The sequence below is a fragment of the Mobula birostris genome, chromosome 2 (assembly GCF_030028105.1).
Source record: "Mobula birostris isolate sMobBir1 chromosome 2, sMobBir1.hap1, whole genome shotgun sequence".
Lineage (NCBI taxonomy): Eukaryota > Metazoa > Chordata > Chondrichthyes > Myliobatiformes > Myliobatidae > Mobula > Mobula birostris.
In genome coordinates, this window is record NC_092371.1 from 7,178,504 (window position 1) to 7,184,503 (window position 6,000).

The following is a 6,000-nucleotide window of genomic DNA, read 5'->3' on the forward strand; positions in this document are numbered from 1 at the left end:
GCACGGTGTCCCAAATAAACAAAGGGAATCCCAGCTATTTTCTGAATTAGTTTTTAGTCTTATAAGAGTTGTCCCAAATAATCAGCTGTCCTGATTAACGGATGGCTCAATTAACCAGAATTCACTGTGCTGGAAAGGCAGAACAAGTCAGGTAGCATTTGTGGGCGGAGAACTATTAATGTTGCGGGTCTGACACCCTCAGTCTGAAAGATTCTGACAAAGGGTCTCTGACCTGGCACACTAACTGTTTCCCTCTCCGTAGGTGTCCCTGACCTGCTGAGGGTTCACCACATTCCTTGCCCGTGGTACGTCAGGGGGTGTCGGATCCAGGGGAAAGTGGCTGAGTGGATTCAGAATTGGTCTGCCCACAGAAGGCAAAGGTTGGTGGTAGGTGGAGTGTATTCTGGCCGGAGGTCGGTGACCAGTGGTGTTCCACAGGGATCAGTTCTGGGACCCCCCCCCCACCACCACCACCACCTGTGATTTTTATGAATGACTTGGTTGAGGAAGTGGAAGGGTGGGTCAGTAAGTCTGCAGATGATTCGAAGGTAGGTGGAGTTATGAATGGTGTGGAGGGTTGTTTAGGTTGTAACGGGACATTGACAGGATGCAGAGCTGGGCTGAGGAATGGCAGATGGATTAAATCTGGAAAAGTATGAAGTGATTCACTTTGGAAGGTGGACCTTAAAGGCAGAACATAGGGCTAATGGCAGTGTTCTCAGCAGTGTGGAGGAACTTGGGATCCATGTGCATGGATCACTCAGTGTGGACACACAACTTGGTGGGTGGTTAGGCGAATGGCGTGTTGGCCTTCATTAGTGGGTGACTGAGTTCAAGAACTGCAAAGTAATGCTACAGAAAAATGTCGGATTGGGGGGACCTCACTGAAACCAATCAAATGGAGCAGAGATGAGGAATTTCTTTAGCCAGAAGGTTGGCTATCTTGGGACTTCATTGCCACAGACGACTGTGGAGACCAAGTCATCGGGTATTTTTAAAACAGAGGTTGATAGTTGCACTTTTTTCTGCGTAGTTACTGCTTTACTTTGTTCCATCTCGATGCACTGTGTAATGATCTGATCTCTGAGCGGTATGCAAGACAACTTGATACGTGTTCCATGTAAACCAGTTCCAACTGTGAGGTTAAGAATCCATCTTGTCATACTAGGGAGCCGTTCAAGAGTCTCATGAGCAGGCTCGGGCAGAGCAGTTCCCATACCAAACCCTGATGCAGTTGGATAGAATGCTTTCTGTGGTGCATCTAAAAATCGCTAAGGATCAATGGGGACCTGCTGGATTTCTTTAGCCACCTGAGGGAGTGGAGGTGTTGGTCAGCTTCCTTTTCTCTGAACTTCAGCTCCCTACATGTTTATCCCCACTGTAAGTCTCTTAAAAGGAGCTCTTGTAGGATAAAGATGAACTTTGTTGTGTTTCCCTTCATACTACCTCAGTGCTTTGGAGTATTCTGTACAGGTGACATGCAAGGCAAAGTTTTTACTGTAACACATGACAATAATAAGCCAATTACTAGTGACCCTGGAGGAGGAGAGTGGCCTGCGGGTGTGGGTCTCTAGATGCTAGTCCTTCCCCACAAAGCCTTTGTACTGGCCGTACTGAACTTCAGTGAGTTCCTTAGCACGTACTCCGACAACCTGGGACTCGCCAGTCAGCCGCGTTCCCCCCACGGGCTCCTCACTATGCTGGGAGACCAAGTCCTGCGCAGACCTTTCACCGAGCCGATGATGTCCCAGCAGCTCTTGATGCATGAGTATCGATTTCTCAAACTTCTGGTAATGCCCCCCCCCTTCACCATTCTCCATCCCCTTTTCCCTTTCTCACCTTATCTCCTTGTATGAACATAGAATTCTCCAACTTCCGCTAATTCCCTTCCCCTATCCCTATGTCACTCTGCCCCCTCCCCCAGCTGCCAATCACCTCCCTCATGGTTCCGCCTCCTTCTACTACCGATTGTGTTTTCCCCTATTCCTCCTTCACCTTTCCTGCTTATCCCCTCCCTGCTTCCCCTCCCGCACCCCTTTATCTTTCCCCTTACTGGTTTTTCACCTGGAACCTACCAGCCTTCTCCTTCCCACCCTCCCCCCACCTTCTTTATAGGGCCTCTGCCCCTTCCCCCTACAGTCCTGACGAAGGGTTCCGACCCGAAACGTCGACCGATCGTTTCCACGGATGCTGCCCGACCTGCTGAGTTCCTCCAGCGTGTTGTGAGTGCCCCTTGTCCACCATCATCTCCCTCTGTTGCTCCTCCCCCCTTTTCTTTCTTCCATGGTCTTCTGTCTCTTTCACCAATCAACTTCCCAGCTCTTCACTTCATCCCTCCCCCTTCAGGTTTCACCTCTCGCCTGGCATTTCTCTCTCCCCCCCCCCCCACCTTTAAAATCCACTCCTCAGCTTTTTCCTCCAAGGGTTTTGGCCTGAAACGACATCTGTACTCTTTTTCCTAGATGCTGCCTGGCCTGCTGTGTTCCTCCAGGCATCCTGTGTGTGTAGCTCCTGATGTCTGTCTGTGTAGGTGTACATGTGCGTGGAATGGAAAAGGAGAGAGGAGAGACATCCCCTCTCCCCTCTTTCCCCCATCTCCCAATTTCTTGTCCAGAACCCATTCTGGTTTCCTTCTCACCCGCTTCTCCTCGCCTGCCTGTCATCTCTTGCTTCTGCCCCTCCACCTTCCCCTTCTTTCATGGTCAACTCCTCTCCTATCCTTTACCTCTTCCTCCTATCACTTCCCAGCCTCTTCCTTCATCCCCCTTCCTTCATCCCCCTTCCTTCATCTACCCCACCTTCCCCCTCCCCTGGTTTTTATCTATCACCTTCCAATTCTACTCCTCCCCCGTCCCCTGCTTATGTAAACACGAGGAATTCTGCAGATGCTGGAAATTCAAGCAACACACATCAAAGTTGCTGGTGAACGCAGCAGGCCAGGCAGCATCACTAGGAAGAGGTACAGTCGATGTTTCGGGCTGAGACCTGACGAAGGGTCTCGGCCTGAAAAGTCGGCTGTACCTCTTCCTAGAGATGCTGCCTGGCCTGCTGCGTTCACCAGCAACTTTGATGTGTGTTCCCCACCTGCTTATTCTGGGTTCTGTCCCCTTCCTTTCCATTTCTGATCAAGGGCCTTGGCCATAACATCAACTCTATACTCCCTCCATAGATGCTGCCTGACCTGCCGAGTTTCTCCGGCACGTTATGTGCTGTCCCAGATCATCGGCCAGCAGTCCTTTCCTGCAATGCACCTGGCTAACAGCAGGTGGCGGTGTGGCTGCATCGTTGTAGGGAGCCGTGTGCAGACTCTGCAAATCCGAACCAAATTCAGAGGCTCTGAGGACCCTTGAGTTCAAGTTTATTGTGATGGCCGTACACACGCAGGGCATGAGTGACGCGAAAATTAGCTTCTCTGCAGCAGCACGGTGCATTAGAAACATGAGAAGCATAAGTATATATAAATAAAGAAGCGGTCTCTGCCCAGCATCTCCACACACATCCCTCCCCACCATTGGTCGTATCTACAGGACACACTGCTTCAAGAAGGCAACATCCATCATGAGAACTTCCCACCATCTGGGCCATGCCATCTTCTCGATGCTACAGTCTTAGGTATATATGTGTATAAACACCAATGCCTTTGAACAGAAACCACTACAAAAGGTAGTGGATTTGGCCCAGTACATCACAGGTAAAGCCCTCCCATATCCATTGAGCACATCTACACGAAACGTTGTAGGAAAGCAGCATCCATCATCAGAGATCCCCACCACCCAGATTATGCTCTCTTCTTGCTGCTGCCGTCAGGTAGAAGGTACAAGAGCCTTAGGACTCAGATCACCAGGTTCAAGAACAGTTACTACCCCACAACCATCAGGCTCTTGAACAAAAGGGGATAACTACACTCACTTGCCCATCCATTGAGATGTTCCCACAATCAATGATCTTACTTTAAGGTCTCTTTATCTCATGTTGTCATTATTTATTGCCATTCCCACAGGAAAATGAACCTCAGGGTTGTATGTGGTGACATATATGTACTTTGGTAATAAAATTTACTTTGAAGATTATTTGCTTCCAAACGTTTGGTTTATTGATTGTTACAGAATGTCTCGCTGGTGCTTCCTGCTTCCTCACCTCTCCCTTCCCCTTTTCCCATCTTCCTGCCCTCTTCCCAGTCTTAGTCCACAATAGGTTTATCTCACACAGGTCGTGAACTTCTCTTTTTTTCCTACGGCAGCGGTACAGTGCAACACAGAAAAGGAATACAATGCTGTACAAATGTCTTGGGCACAAAGTTGGCGTCAAAGTCATCAATTCCTGTGCTGTTCTGTTCAATGTTCTGTGTAATTCTGTGGTCTGAATCATTGACATAGAACATAAAAAGAAGTGACCCCTGGGGAACACCGCTAGTCACTGGCTGCCAACTAGGAAAAGTTTCCTTTACTTCCACTCTTTGTCTATGCTGCTTGTTATTTCTTCAAAGAATTCCAATAGATCTGGCAGGGAACAGTTTCCCTTGAGGAAACCATGCTGACTACAGGCTACTTTATCATGTGCCTCCAAGTGGTTTGAAACCACACCCTTAACAGTTGACTCCAACATCATCCCAACCACTGAGGTCGGACTAACTGGCCTGTAGTTTCCTTTCTCCACACTTCTTGAAGAGTGCAGCGACGTTCCAGTCTTCTGGAACCATGCCAAAATCAATTGATTCTTGAAAGATCATTATTAATGCCCTCACAATCTCTTCAGCCAACACTTTCAGAACCCTGGGGGTAGTCCATCTGGTCCAGGTGATTTACCTACCTTCAGACCTCTCAGAACCCTGGGGTGTAGACCATCTGGTCCAGGTGACTTACCTACCTTCAGACCTTTCAGAACCCTGGGGTGTAGACCATCTGGGCTTCCCAAGCATCTTCTCCCCAGTAATGGAAACTTTATTACTTCTTCCCCCAACTCTCTCAAATTCTGGCGTACTACTAATGTCTTCCACAGTGAAGACTTGTTCAGTTTGTCTGCCGTTTCCTTGTCCCCCATTACCACCTCTCCAGCAGTCCGATATCCACTCCTGGGTCTCTTTCACATTTTATTTTGCTTAAGAAACTTTTGGGATCCTCTTTAATGCTACTGGGGCAGCTTAGCTTCATATTCCATCTTTTCCTTCTTCAGGATTTTTTTAGTTGCTTTTTGTTGATTTTTAAAAGCCTCCCAATTTTCTAACTCCCAAATAATTTTTACTCTATTATTCGCCCTTTCTTTGAATGCAATTGAATTGACTCTTACATCCTTCACCTACATGAGGAGTTACCTGAATGAGCAATGTGCAAAATATAGGAATTTGTAATAAATAGTATGCACAGTAAGATATACAATTGTGTCGGTGTGAATTAAGCAGTCTGATGGCCTGGAGGAAGAAGCCGTCCCGGAGCCTGTTGGTCCTGGCTTTTATGCTGCGGTACCGTTTCCCGGATGGTAGCAGCTGGAACAGTTTGTGGTTGTGGTGACTCGGGTCCCCAACAATCCATAGAAACATAGGAACATAGAAAACCTACAGCACAATACAGGCCCTTCGGCCCACAGAGTTGTGCTGAACATGTCCCTACCTTAAAAATTACTAGGCTTACCTATAGCCCTCAATTTTTCTAGGCTCCATGTACCCATCTAAAAGTCTCTTAAAAGACCCTATCATATCCACCTCCACCACCGCGGCCGGCAGCCCATTCCATGCACTCACCACTCTCTGAGTAAAAAACTTACCCCTGACATCTCCTCTGTACCTACTCCCCAGCACCTTAAACCTGTGTCCTCTTGTGGCAACCATTTCAGCCCTGGGAAAAAAGCCTCTGACTATCCACATGATCAATGCCTCTCATTATCTTGTACACTTCTATCAGGTCACCTCTCATCCTCCATCGCTCCAAGGAGAAAAGACCGAGTTCACTCAACCTATTCTCATAAGGCATGCTCCCCAATCCAGGCAACATCCTTGTAAATCTC